The sequence below is a fragment of the Natrix helvetica genome (genome assembly GCF_964273705.1).
Source record: "Natrix helvetica genome assembly, chromosome: 7".
Classification (NCBI taxonomy): domain Eukaryota; kingdom Metazoa; phylum Chordata; class Lepidosauria; order Squamata; family Natricidae; genus Natrix; species Natrix helvetica.
In genome coordinates this window covers 5,465,169-5,480,649 of record NC_138558.1, presented here as the reverse complement: position 1 = coordinate 5,480,649, position 15,481 = coordinate 5,465,169, and the positions used below count along the sequence as shown (strand labels likewise).

General features: G+C 45.8%; 1 protein-coding gene across 8 annotated transcripts in view; it reads right to left on the bottom strand.

Moving 5' to 3' along the window:
* The window catches only part of CTNNA2 (catenin alpha 2), a 653,992-nt gene that overhangs the window by 414,994 nt on the left and 223,517 nt on the right, over positions 1–15,481 (bottom strand). The gene's annotated exons all lie outside the window — the stretch shown is intronic.

Sequence of the window (15,481 nt, the reverse complement as noted above, 5' to 3'; positions counted from 1 at the left end):
ACTTCAAACATTTATGAAACCAATGTGTAACGGGTGCTAAGTCAGGCACAGCTGATTCCAGGTGGCTTGCAACAATAAAATCCACAATGTAAGAAGCATAAAGCCCCAGGCGCATAAAGGACGGCAGCAATGCAATCAGACCAATTGATTATGACACAATTGCTCATCATTAAGCAGAAAGGTAATGGATCACCGCAGGACAGGAATTTCTTCACAAGGGAAACTCTCCGCAGCCAAACCTGTGAGGCAATGGCCACAGCTATGTATACACCAGTGATGGCTAACCTTTTTGTCGTTGCCTGCCGAAAGCGTGCGCCAGCACCCATAATGCAACACACAACCACCACCCCCGTGCATGCGTGTGCAGCCCCACCCCTGCACATGCATGCCCCACCCCCTGCACATGCAATCCCCCATGCTCCCTCGCTCCTCCCCCCATAGAGGTAAGGAACGAGGGAGGGAGGGTGGGCCCTCCAAAGCACCGTTCCGGTATGGTGGCTCCCAGCTGGCGCCCGTATGCCCATACCAGGGCATACCTCCCAGAACCCACCATTGGGCCTGCCCTATTTAGCCATGTTTTTGAGGCGCAGTGCATGCGCGGAAGGCCAGCACCCCGCGCCGCCCCGTGCCCATTTTTGGCTTTCAGGTTGGTGCATTAAATTTTTCAAGCCCAAAACTGGGCACAGGGGGCCTATTCCCCACCATGCTCCGCTTTGGGCCTGGAAAGCCTCCTGTACCAACCTGCACGAGGCCCCAAAATGCAATGCGAGCAACCCCCACGCATGTGCCCCACCCCCCGTGCAAGCACACACATGTCGCTCACATGCGCCCCACCCGCCACGCATGCACAGCAGAGACCCGAAGAGCAGCTGGCCGGAGGATGCGTGCGTGGATGCAGAGTGGAGGTGGGCTGGGGCGATGGCTGGCATGCCCGCAGAGAGGCCGTCGGTTTGCCATCACGGATATATGCATTAATTTAAGATACCTTCAGCCTGAATCAACAGATTAAAATGTTTAATATTTTAAAACACCAGCATAGATCAATACTAATCCTCAACAGATTCTCTCCACAGGAGCCGGGATTTGCAACGGTTTTCTCAGGGAATATTGCTCCAATAATAGCGCTCTGCATTTCTGTGTCAATATTGAACAAGATCATAAAAGCGTTTCAATATTTTTTTCAGTTGGCACCAAGCCTTTAAGCATCGTATTTCTTCAACAGAAACATGGAAGTGGGTTTTTTTTTTTATTATTTGCATTTTAGCAGAACGCAAAACAGATTGGGCTGCACGAGTGTTAATTGAATTTGGAAAATATCTAAGCCAGGGGTGTCCAAACTTGGGAACTTTAAGACTTGTGGACTTCAACTCCCAGAATTCCCCAGCCAGCATGGCTGGGGAATTCTGGGAGTTGAAGTCCACAAGTCTTAAAGTTCCCAAGTTTGGACACCCCTGATCTAAGCCGTCCTCAAACTGGACTGAGTCAAAGCTGGGATCTGCCTAGCAACAGGGGTGGAGCTTAAACACATTACAAGACCCAGTCCTCAATATAATTGGATGAAGGTTAACCCAGTCTGGATGCTGCCTCCACCACTAGGGAGAATATCTAAGACATGCTTGCAACGGGAAGAACTGGTGCAGTTAATAGTGAGCAAGTCAAGATTTTATTTTACTTTATTTTATTTTAGGATTTAACTTCAACCAGAAAAATTCCTGGCTTGGTCAACAAACGCCAATGAAAAAAATACTTTTCATCATCTCAAGCTGTTATGAGATTTTTTTATAAGCAGTCTGCCTGTTTTAAGCGTTAAAGCTAGTGCTAGAAAACTAACAGCGCTTGTAATTCACGGGGATTTACAAAATGTAACTAACTGAACAGCATTAATGTTTTAGAATCAATTTGCCCTCAGCTACCCCTGCAGCAATGTGGAATCAACAGATCAAATAAATGCAAATTGCTGTTTATAAGTAGTTTGCAGATGAAACGAGAATTCAGTTGGAGAACAATTAACAGTAGATTAAAAAAAAAAAGAATGGATTGGACTTGGAAATTAATTTTAATATAAAACCATCACAATAATCTGATCGTTAAAATGTGAGGTTTGTTTGCATCGTTTGTTTTTCTATATTTGAAGAAAATTTTGTTTTTCCCTATTGCAACTTCGCAGTTTCACAGTACGCCAGTCTGAAGATTCTCATCAACAGAAGCTGGTGACAGATGAGAAAAATGATCAGTTATTCATTGAGGTACATTATGTCCTCATGATGTTATAAATGAGTAAAATGCTTGTTAGGCTCATGAATGAATAAATTTTATCATTTCCCCTCAGATAACTTATAGCACCTTCTACAAACAAACATTCAAGCATTGTTGGGCCCAAATCGGCAGGAATGAGAACAGACTTCATATCTTTTCAACAACGGCGGTGAAGTTTGTTGTAAGTCAGTTTTAGTAAAATGGTTTTAAGGCAAATTTCTGTTAGCTTTTCTTAAGCCGAATCTTAGAACATAGAATAGTTGGGTTGAAACGCTGCTAGGATCGCCTGTGTGCAAAATGGGAAAGAAAAAACTATCCCCTCTCTAGATGATATGGTAATTAGGACTCAAATGTGCTGAAATGGACAGGTATCTGAAAAGAAAGAGTCGGACTATTATAAAACTTTGGAGTAGACTGTACAAGCGGCTAGAGAATAGAAGCCAAAACAAGAAATAAAAGTTTTAAAAACTATTGATTATACTATGAAGAAAAATGTACATATGTAAAATTTGATTATATGCACTATACTATTACATTATAATATAATTATTACATTACCATTAGAATTGTTAAAAAAAAAACTACGAGAAGGCAATAATTGAATAGTAAACTACAAAAGCAGAATATACTGTACATGCTGATACGGGAAGCTGTAAAATTATATTACATGGTTATGTTGTTTGTGTTTTTATCTGTTTTGTATTTGTTTTTGTATTTTTTTTTCTTTTTTTTTTTTTTGCTTGTGGTTTTTAAACTTGAAAATGTTCACTAAAAACTTAAAAAAGAATAATTGGGTTGGAAAGGACCTTGGGGTTCTTCTACTCCACCTCCCTGCTCAAGCAGGAGCCCCTGTGCCATTCTGGACAAATGGCTGTCCACTCTCCTCTTGAAAACCTCCATTGCTGTTCGTCCCAAAGGTGCTTTTTTTTTCAAGAGGAAACTAGAGGACTTTCTGGTTTTTCTTTGAAGACGTTTCGCTTCTCGTCCCAGAAGCTTCAGCTTCAACTCTGAGCTGAAAACGTTTCTTGGATGAGAAGCGAAACGTCTTGAAAGAAAAACCAGAAAGTCCTCTAGTTGCCTCTTGAAAAAAAAGCACCTTTGGGACCACCAGGACTGGGATGACTGAGTATCTCCATAGACACCTCCAGGTATGGAACACCCAAAACTTCCAGAGATAAGCTGTTCCACGGATTAATTATTCTCACTGTCCAGAAATGTCTCCTTAGTTTCAAGTTGGACCTCTTCTTCATGCTCTTCCACGCGTTGCTTCGTGTTCTGCCCTCAGGTGACAGTACCTGAGGGGCTCTGTGACAGCCCCTCAGGTACTAGAGGACAGTTATCATATTACCCCTAGTCCTTCTCTTTGTTAGGCTAGCCCAGGGGTGTCCAAACTTGGGAACTTTAAGACTTGTGGACTTCAACTCCCAGAATTCCCCAGCCAGCCTGGCTGGCTGGGGAATTCTGGGAGTTGAAGTCCACAAGTCTTAAAGTTCCCAAGTTTGGACACCCCTGGGCTAGACATACCTAGTTCCCTCAATCGTTGGTTGTATGGTCTAGCCTCAACGCCTCTTATCACCTTTGGTGTTCTTCTCTGCACTGTCTCTAGAGTCAACATCTTTTTTGTACTCTGGGGAACAAAATTCGACTCAGAATTCCAACTGTGGGCTCACCAATACAGCACTGTTGTTGTTAGTTGCGAAGTTGTGTCTGACCCATCACGACCCACAGACAACGTTCCTCCAGGCCTTCCTGTCCTCTACCATCCCCTGGAGTCCATTGAAGCTCACGCCGACTGCTTCGGTGGCTCCATCCAGCCACCTCCTTCTCTGCCGTCCCCTTCTTCTCCTGCCCTCCATCGTTCCCAGCATGAGGCTCCTCTCCAGGGAGTCCTTCTTCCTTCTCATCAGGTGGCCAAAGTATTTGAGTTTCCTCTTCAGGATCTGGCCTTCTCAAGAGCAGTCAGGGTTGATCTCCTCTAGGACTGACCGGTTGGATCGCCTTGCAGTCCAAGGGACTCAGTGCAGGAGTCTTCTCCAGCACCAGAGTTCAAAGGCCTCCATTCTTTGTCGCTCAGCCTTCCTTATGGTCCAACCTTCACAGCCATCCATTGCAACTGGGAAACCATCGCCTTGACTATACGCACTTTTGTTGGCAGGGTGCAGTATAAAATACAGTATAAAGCGGTACTATCACATGATCTTGAAACTATCCCTCAGTTGATGCAGCCTAGGTCGGCAATAGCTTTTTTGGCAGCTGCATCACACAGCTGGCTCGTATTTAAGTGGTGGTCTACTGGATCCCTAGATCCCTCTCCCAGTTGCCACTGTTAAAGCCGGTCAAGGGATAGGAGCAACATACAAACCTGCATTGTTAGGTGTTTAAGAGCTGGGGTTGGGCAGTGGTTAGAATGAAGTATTGCAGACTAATTCTGCCCACTGCCAGCAGTTCGATTTTCAACCAGCTCAAGCCTTAACTCAGCCTTCCGAGGTCAGTAAAATGAGGACCCTGATTGTTGGGGGCAATAGGCTGACTCTGTAAACTCCTTAGAGAGGGATGTAAAGCACTGTGAAGCAGCAGAGTTAGTCCTTGACTTACAACGACAATTGAGCCCAAAATTTATGTTGCTTCGATGAAACGAGTTTTGCCCCATTTATGACTTTTCCTGCCACTGTTATTAAATGAATTATTCCAATTGTTAATATAGTAACCCAGTCGTTAAGTGAATCTGGCTTCCCTATTGACTTTGCTTGTCAGACGGTCGCAAAAGGGGATCAGGTGACCAGGGACACTGCGACCGTCATAACTATGAGCCAGTTGCCAAGAATCTGGATTTTGATCATGTGACCATGGGGATACTGCAACAATCGTGTGAAAAATGGTCGTAAGTCACTTTTTCTCAGTGCCATTGTAACTTTGAATGGTCACTAAATGTTGTAAGTTGAGGACTAACTCCATATAGGTCTAGGTGCTATTGTTTAGAGCCAAAGATTCTAGAAGCAACTATGGAACCAACTGACTATGCCCTGAGGACAACTTACCTCAAAATAGTTTGTACATGTTTGTTCTGTGGATAATTCAATCTCTCTTAGCCTCAGCAATATGTTAATGTAATTGTTTGCATAAATGCTTTGCATACCAATGGGGAATAGCCTTCACATATCATTGCCAATTACGTACTTCTTGTGGCAGACATTATAAAAGAAGAGCTGAGTTAGTGCATGGTGGCATAAAATCAGGAGTTTGGTAGCAGCTTTTCCTTGTTAAAAGCTTATGCCTTATAATAGAATATGATCGTCGGGAAAGGTGCTGCCACATCCTGATTAATTACTAATTAACTGTAAGCGAAATAACATTTATTAGGGATGCAGTGGCTAGGTCGCTGAGGGGGCGTTGCTCATCCCCGTTTCAAAGCCGAAGAGCCAGCGCTGTCCGAAGGCGTCTCTGTGGTCATGTGGCCAGCATGACTCAACGCTGAAGGCGCACGGAACGCTGCTCCCTTCCCACCAAAGGTGGTCCCTATTTTTCTACTTGCATTTTTTACCTGCTTTCGAACTGCTAGGTTGGCAGAAGCTGGGACAAGTCACGGGAGCTCACTCCGTTAAGTGGTGCTAGGGATTCAAACCGCTGAACTGCCGACCTTTCTGATCAACCAGCTCAGCGTCTTAGCCACTGAGCCACCGCGTCCCATTTCATTCAACTACTCGTACTCGTTTATGAAAATGAATTAGGTCACGTTGAGGAACGATGTCGCATCGTGGTTTTTGAAACTTTTCGGGGAAAGAAATATAGAGATAACAGGAAGAAACCACCACATTACGATTTATGTTCAGATCCAGTTAGCTTTTGTTTCAAAAGGCCCTAAACGTCAACCGCGACTCAGTGGCACCAGGAAAACAAGCCAAGGGGACAATATGTCACTGTTTGTTCTATCCTCTGACCGGCACAGATCTCAGTAGCCTACTAAATTGGTCAAACGCTTTCAACATGGACGTCAGAAGCAACATGAATTACTTTTAGGGTCAGCCAACTCGCGATTAAACAATGCTGCCACGCAATTGATTAAAGATTTCGCTGCAGCAGCCTGCGTTTTCGGGGCTGGAGGGGACCGCATGGCTCCCCAGAGACCAATGACTTTTAAAAGCCGTTTTCTGCAAACCGGGCTCACTGTCTCATTAGGGGTAAGCAGGAAGCAGATGGTAAACAAGGGGAGTAGAAACACAACAACAAAATTATCTGTTATCCTTGAAACACTAACAAGAACAAATAGGGAAAGAAAATGGGGGGGGCTCACGGGCCCTCTGCGCGGCCTGTTTTTGGCCTCCATGCCCTCCCCAACCTCCAATAAGCACTCTGCCGGCTAAAAACAGCCCGCGCAGAGGTCCCGTAAGGCCCCTGCATGGCCCGTTTTTTGGTCTCCCCGGCTCCAGAAGCATCCTGACGGCCAAAATGGGCCGCAGGGAGGCCATGTGAGACCTCCACACGGCGGGCAGAGTGCTGCTGGAGGTCTGGGAGGCTGAAAACAGGCCACGCGGGGGCCTCCAGGAGGACTGGGTTGAACTGGATTACAATTATGTGGTGTCAAGTAGGTGCCTGATCTGGATAGAAAACAAGCAACATCCTATGTTAATAAGGTCAAGGTTCCTCTTGCACATATGTGCTAGTCGTTCCCGACTCTAGGGGGCGGTGCTCATCTCTGCTTCAAAGCCGAAGAACCAGTGCTGTCCGAAGATGTCTCCGTGGTCATGTGGCCGGCATGACTAAATGCCGAAGGCGCACGGAACGCTGTTACCTTCCCAACAAAGGTGGTTCCTATTTTTCTACTTGCGTTTTTACATGCTTTTGAACTGCTAGATTGGCAGAAGCTGGGACAAGTAACGGGAGCTCACTCCATTACGCGACACTAGGGATTCAAACCGTCGAACCGCCAACCTTTCTGATCAATGAGCTCAGTGTCTTAGCCACGGAGTCACCGCAGCCCCATTCTATGTTAATACTACAGTTTAATGCCAGATTTTACATACTGTAGTTCCATTTAATCTATAGTCAACAATCTATAATTGACAGGCATATCTATTTACCCCTCCTGGAAATTTACCTCTGCCGTTAGGTCTTGTATTATCATGCTATTTATGCTATTATATTTTTATTATTCAACTAATAATAAAAATACAATGGTATAAATAGCTTTTCTGCCTGGAAAAGCAATTTACTATTAAACAATGGGGTATAAATCTAGAAATAAAAAGTTTAGTGGAGTATGAAGAATACGTAATAAACGTTTGCCCGTAATAAGCCTGGTAGAAGAGATAGGAAAATGGTTATAGTAAAGAACTGTGGAAAGAAAGAAAGAAGAGAAGGGGGAAAGCGCATCTTGAGTCTGTGTCAAACGCCCACCCACCCCCCTCCGTGGTCAAACACCTAATGAGGCCCTCAATGAAATTGAGTTTGACACCCCTGGCGTATAACCTCCTTGCCATTTGTAGGCCGTTATAAGGTCTTCAAAGGGCTCTCAGTTCATCGGTCCTGTTGCAAGACACAAATAAATGTTGAGGGTAGCCCTCGGTAACGAAGCCCTCGGCTCTCGCGACAAGAATTCCGCGCATAAAACAAAGAAAATGCAGAGAAACCATAGAAACGGGGATCAGCCTTGAGCACCTCGTCTCGTCTTTAGTGTCAACTATCCACTGTTCAAATATTTGCCAGGGGGAAAAAAATATATGCCGCGCTCTACAATGCACAGAGGCGTACAGTATTAAGTAAGTCCTCCATTTACGACGATGATGAAACCTGCATACCACACCAGGGGTGGGCTTCAAAAATTGCAGCAATGGGTTCACTGCCCCGTTGCTCGGTGGGCGTGGCAATGGTAGGTGTGGCCTAGTTGGCCTTCTGCACCATGACCGTGTGTGTGTGTGTTTGTGCGTGTGTGTGTGTGTGTGTGTGTTTCATCCTCCCCAAGCTCCAGAGGCTTTCCTCGACCTCCAGGAGGGCGAAAACTGCTCCCCCCGGGCTTCCAGAGGCCAGAAAGAGGCCCATTTCTGGACTTCTGGAACCTCCGGTAGGCCCATTTTCCCCCCTCCGCGTGGATCCTGCCCTTACCTGGCATAATGAACGGGCCACACAGAGACTCCTGGGAGGGGAAGGGCAGGGTGGGAGGAGCGGGATGGGTGTGGCCAGTCAGGAGTGGCATTTGGGTGTTCGCAGAACTGGGCAGAATCCTAGCTTATAGGATCGCCCGAACCCGCGCAAACCCACAGCAGCCCACCCCTCTGCCACAGTTGTAAAATGCAAAAAATGGGTCAGTGATATGACCAACTCAATTTTAAGACTTTTTTCACCCTCTTTTTTGCAGTGGTTAAGGGAACATCGTTTGTTATTAAGCAAACCAATGGTTTGCTATGGGTTGGTTGAGCCAAAACAATGGAAGCCATCGCCAGTTTTCTGCAAAACCATCGCAAAACACAGTTGTGTGATAGCAACCAGCCCTAAATACCAGTTGCCAAGGTCCCGGCACGTAATCATCTACCCCAGGGGGAGATCTTTGAGCACCAGGTTGTAGGTTCGCCTGGGAAAACCGGTGGTAATTTTGAAGGGATTGAACCCAAAGGTGCTTTTTTCAGGAGGCACCTAGACTTTCTTGTTTTTTTGCTTTTTCTGAAGAGGTTTCGCTTCTCATCCAAGAAGCTTCTTCAGTTCTGACAGGACTGTGGGGAATGGAAGGGTTTATATTCCTTGCAGACAGCTGATCATTTGCATCCATTTAGAGGGTCATTGAGGCCACTTGGAGGTTTATCTCTGTCCTCAGGGTCCCCTGAGTGCTGCAAATGGTTCCTGCAGTCTGCAATTTTTTTCCCTCTGGAAATCCATTCCTACTGCCAACACCATTCCAAGGGTCTTCATCCCAAATTCTGTAGCTAAAATTCTGTAGAGATTCTCCGTCATCCAGGTCACGGTTGTCCCAAAGGGGCTTTTTTTTCAGGAGGCAACTGGACTTTCTCATTTTTTTTTCTTTTGAAGATGTTTCACTTCTCATCCAAGAAGCTTCTTCATCTCTGATAGGATTCTCTGAAAAGAATCCTTTTCATACAATTTTGTTTTATTTATTTTGTACAATGATAAAATATTCTGTACTGTACTGTACTGTACTGTACTGTACTGCACTGCACTGCACTGCACTATACTATACTATACTATACTTCCATTCCCCACTACCCACTCAGAGCTGGATGACTGAGAATCTCTACAGACTTTTGAAGCGATTGGTCGTTACGCCGACTACTTGTATCAAATTGATGGCAGGTTTCATTTTTTGTGACTAAGGCACTGTCTGAATAGGAATGCAATGCATTTGCTTAAGTAGATTGTGGTGGTTGAGAGGTACCCCCAATACAGGTGGTCCTCAACTTACAAAAGTTCATTTGGTAGAACGGCATTGAAGAAAGTGACTTATGAATGTTTTTCACGGTTGCGATCTTTGCAGCATCCCCAGGGTCGTTGCAATCAAAATTCAGTCACTTGGCAACTGCTTCATATTTATGACGGTTTCAGTGTCCCGGGGGGGGGGGTGTCACGTGATCCCCTTTTGCGACCTTCTGGTAAGCAAAGTTCATGGGGAGGCCAGATTCACTTAACAGTTGAGTTAGCAACTTAAGAACTGCAAGGATTTCATTTAACAATTGAGGTGAGAAAAGTTGTTAACTGGGGCAAAGCTCACTTAACAAATGTCTCGTTCAACGGCAGAGATCTTGGGCTCCTTTGTGGTTGTAAGTGGAGGACTACCTGTACACACATAAGCTGCGTTCACAAATGTCTGAAATGCCCCTTTCTGTGACGCTCCAGGAAAATGAGGAGATCCCGACAGTTCAAAATGGATGTAAGATTGATTGACAGGCTTAAGCACTCTACAACAATCTGAGCCACTAACAGTCAAAGCAAATTGGCGGTAGATAAGAGTACAGGTAGTCCTCGACTCATGACCGCAATTGAGCCCCAAACGCATGTCATTAAGCGAGACGTTCGTAAGCTGAGTTTTGCTGCATTTTACGACTTTTCTTGCCACCGTTGTTAAGTGAATCCCTACACTTGTTAACTTCATAACCCGGTTGTTAAGTGGGTCCAGGCCAGAGGTGCTATTCAGCCAGTTCTCTCTGGTTTGGGCGAACCGGGAGCGGCAGCTGCGGGAGGCTTGGCCCACCCGCCCAACGTAATGTGCAATCACTTGAGCATGCGCAGAAGGCGGTGCGCATGCAGAGAGCGAAGTGAGCATTTGCAAAACGGTAGGGAAGAGAAGTGAATCCCACCTTTGGTCTAGGGCAGTGTTCTCAACCTTGGCAACTGGAAGAGGTCCGGACTTCAACTCCCAGAATTCCCCAGCCAGCATTCGCTGGCTGGGGAATTCTGGGAGTTGAAGTCCGGACCTCTTCCAGTTGCCAAGGTTGAGAAACACTGCTCTAGGGGATTCCAAAACTGGCCTGCATAGATCTCATTTCCAGCCATGCATCATTCATTCAAGCCGTGACCTTCGTGGCTATTAACTTTCTATTGGGAAAAGAGAGAGGAGGGGGAGGAAGAAGAGGGGATGTGATGAAGATAAACCAGCCTTTGAAATCCCTTGCACAGGTAAAAAGGCACAATGCATCTCCCCCACTTAGCAACAACCAACCGAAAACAACTCATGGGCAAATCAGCGATTGCATGGATTCATCTCAATTGCAAACTGCTTTGTTACAGATTTATTCATCCGTTGGTTTATTTGCTCTCGCAGGCACAAGCCAAACATGCAACTTTAGGCAATCAATCACTTTGCTGCTCTGTAATTCTTCGGGGGGGGGGGGGCTTTCGTTTCGTCCCCTTCTTTGATGAATCATTAAGCAATCAGGGTTCCCAGCTGTTACGGCATCAGGATGGGTTTCCTTTCTTACTGTGACCGAGGACATGGCTTGCGTTGGCCACAAGGGGGCGATCAGGTACAGCTCCCTATATTGCATATCACAGAAACTTGGCCCCCAAAAAAGTCGCGCTCGCTTTGATGAGCGCCTGCTAGACAACTAAGCTTGCATTTCATTTTGATCTGCAGATAGTCCTCAACTTACAACAGTTCATTTAGTGACCGTTCAAAGATATAATGGCCGTGACAAAAGGGGCTTAGGGCCATTTCTCACACTTACGACCTTTGTAAGCATTCCCATGCTCATGTGATCAAAATTTAGACGCCTGGCAACTGGTTCATACGTACAACGGTTGCATTGTCCCGGGGGGATCACATGATCCCCTTTTGCGACCTCCTGACAAGCAAAGTCACTGGGGAAGACTGATTCACTGAACAATCATATTACTCACTAGTTAAATGCCCATGCTCCACTATGAATCTATATGATTGAGCTTGATCCTCAGGCTTGCCCCACAAAAGCCTCTCCTCTCCCCATCTCTCCCTCAGCCTTGCCCCACAGAAGCCTCTCCTATCTTATCCCCTTTTCTCCCTCAGGCTCCTCTCCAAACTCCCAGCCCGAAGGCCGGATGAGTCACGCGCTGGTCACGCCCAAGTGGCAGTTGGAACAGAGTTATTTTCGGGTGGGGAGGGGGAGTAGAACTTCTAACTCCTTAGCATCAGAGCGTGTTAATAATAATATAAGAAATATTAATGATCCGATGGTCATTTTGAAAAAACCTTTCTTAGCGAGCACATAAAAGCCAAGAGGAACATAAGTGCCAAATTTCAAGTTTGTAGGCTTTACGGTTCTGGAGATTTCGTGATGTCACATGAGTGGCATTTCGCTTTTATATATATATATAGATTTAACAACTGCAGTGATTCACTTAACAGCCGTGGCAACGCAGGTGGTAAAATGGGGCAAAACTCACTCAGCAAATGTCTCATTTAACAACATAAACTTGGGGCTCAATTGTGGTCGTTAGTAAAGGACCACCTGTTCAGGTGAAGAACCAACATCTGGGAAGAACACAAGAAGAAATGAGACCTGTCCTTTCCAACCCAGAACGGGCATTTGAATGCTGCAACCTGGAGATAAAATGGAACCATCATGAACACAGGTAGTCCTTGACTTACGACCACAATGGAGGCCAACATTTCTGTTGCTAAGTGAGACATTTGTTAAATGGGGTTTGCCCCACTTGACGACCTTTCTTGACACAGTCGTTAAGTGAATCACTGCAGCTGCTAACTGGTAATATGGTTGTTCAGTGAATCAGGCTTCCCCATTGACTTTCCTTGCCAGACGGTTTCAAACAGGGATCATGTGACCGAAGGACACTGCAACAGTCATAACTATGAGTCAGTTGCCCAGTGTTTGAATTTGGATCACGTGACCATGGGGCTGCTGCCAGGGTCGTAAGCGTGAAAAAAATGATCCTAAGTCACTTTTTTTTCAGTGATGTCCTTACTTCAAACGGTCACTAAATAAACTGTCATAAATTGAGATCTACTTGTAGAACAGGGGTGTCAAACTGGATTTCATTGGGGGCTGCAACAGGGTTGTGTTTGACCTTGGGGGGAGGGGGAGGAGCGTGGCCAGTTTGATGTCACTCATGTTGGGGGCGCCTCCCGAGCTCCGTTTTCGCTGGCAGAGGCACCGCAAGCTAGACCTCTACTATTTTCCGGGCAGCCCCGGGGGCTAGATCTAAGCACCCCACGGGGCGGATCGTTCTTGCTTCTTAAAAATTCAGCTCACATGCAAAGCTTAACATGGGAAATCCATACGTTTTCATTTGCAGATGCTGTTTGCACAATAAGCCATAGATTGTTTTTATACATAACACACACACACACACACACACACACACACAAAAATCCCCTCGGAGATTAAGAAGGATTCGGAAACAAAATATTAAAACAGTGCTTTAGAACACTTAAAATAAAAGGCGCCGTTCTTTAAAAGTGTTGCATCTGTGTTGGAGTTTACACCAAAGCTTCAAAAAGGACATAGCAGCTTTAAAAAGTTAGAACTCTTGATCCCCTGTGCATTCTGAAGCAGCTCTTCCCAATTATTTGGGAGGTATGCACAGCCTTAACATAAAACAAAAGGCTTTTACTATGCTCACTGACTAGCACATTGTAGACTTTCACATCAGAGATTATAAACGCAAAGAGAGACTCATAAAAAGGAAAGGAAAGTAAAAAAAAATGGGTATATAAAAATACAAACAAAAAAACCGGCGTTAAAATAATAGGAATAGAGAAGTTACAATGCTAATCAAGTAAGAGATAAAGATGCTAGTATCGGCAATAACTACAAATTTACAAATGCACTTATTGCAACACAAAACCAAAAACACTGAACCTATTAAAATGCTCATCTGTTCAAATGCTATTAAAATGCTATACTAGAAATCAGGCATCTCTCAATAATTTTTGTGGCAAAGCATTGAGATGTTATAAAAAAAAAAAGCCCAGTAAAAATCCAATAAAAGGCAACAGCCTCCATTGTCTCAGACTTTATATATTTGTTGATAAGTTGCTAGTCCGGTGTTTCTCAACCTTAGCAATTTTAAGACGTATGGACTTCAACTCTCAGAATTCCCCAGCCAGATTTACAAACCCAAATCTAATCAGCGGTTTCAGAAAAGACAATCACATTTTCATTCTTCAATCAAACTACAGCATTTATACCTTGAAAAAGTATAAAAGCAGCATGGCCCACTCTGCTTTGGCAGGTAAAATAAAGCCATCAAAGGAGTGGGAGGGACCTTGGCTGGGTCAACCAGTCCAAGGGAAAATGCCTACACATTGTCACTGAAGCATGAAATTCACTATCACAAGATGTGGCAGCAACTCAGGGGCTGCCACAAAGAAGACAAAAGGGTAGGACAAGAAACAATGGGTGGAAACTAATCAAGGAGAGAAGCAACTTAGAACTAAGGAGGAATTTCCTGACAGTTAGAACAATTGATCAGTGGAACAACTTGCCTCTAGAAGTTGGGAATTGTCCAACACTGGAAGTCTTTAAGAAGCGATTAGATAACAATTTGTCTGAAGTGGTGTAGGGCAGTGATGGCGAACCTTTTTTGGTTCGCGTGCCACAAGTGGGGGGAGCGCAGGGGGTTCGAGTGCGGGCGTGCCGCACCCATAATGCAACGCGCGACACCCCCCCCCAGTGCGCATGCGCGAACAACGCGTGACCCACCCCCCATTTTTACATTTTTTTTGCCCTCCCCAGGCTCCAGGGGCTTTATAGGAGCCGGGGGAGGGCGAAAAGAGCCTCCCCTGACCCCCCGGAGGCCCTCCGGAGGCTTCAGGGACCGTCCGAGGCTTCCCTGAAGCCTTCGGAGCGCTTAAAACGACCCTCCGAGCAAACCGGAAGTGACTTCCGGGTTGCTTGGAGGGTCGTTTTAAGCGCTCCGAAGGCATCAGGGACAGTCCCTGAAGCCTCCCGGGGGGGCGGGGGAGGCTCTTTTCGCCCTCCCCAGGCTCCTATAAAGCCTCTGGAGCCTGGGGAAGGCGAAAAATAGCTTTTAAAAAGGTGAACTCAGCTGGCCAGCGCGCGCATGCGCGCCGGCCAGCTGACAGGGCAGCGCCTCGCGTGCCCTTACAAATGGCTCCGCCATAGGTTCGCCATCACGGGTGTAGGGTTTCCTGCCTAAGCAAGATCCAAGGTCCCTTCCGACTCTGTTATCCTATCCTATCCTATCCAATTCCCTGCTGCCCCATAATTTATGCTACAGGTAAAGGTAAAGGTTCCCCTCACACATATGTGCGAGTCATTTCTGGCTCTAGGGGGCGATGCTCATCTCCATTTCAAAGCCGAAGAGCCAGGGCTGTCCGAAGACGTCTCCGTGGTCATGTGGCCGGCATGACTAAATGCCGAAGGGGCACGGAACGCTGTTCCCTTCCCACCAAAGGTGGTCCCTATTCTTCTACTTGCTTTCAAACTGCTCGGTTGGCAAGTAACGGGTGCTCACTCCATTATGTGGCGCTAGGGATTCGAGCTGCCGACATTTCTGATCGACAAGCTTAGCGTTTTTAGCCACTGAACCACCACGTCCCACATATTTTATGCTATATGGACAGATAATTCTTGACTAATGACCGGTCGCCTAACAACATTCCAAAGTTACAGTAGACAAACATTGTTATTATTTATTATTTATACATTCTATTTTCTGCCCATCTTGTATCCAACGGATCTCTGTGAGATACCTACTCCAACTCATGATGGCCGCCCCAACCTGTGGTTACATGATTGCATTTGGGGCACTTGGCAGCCAGTTT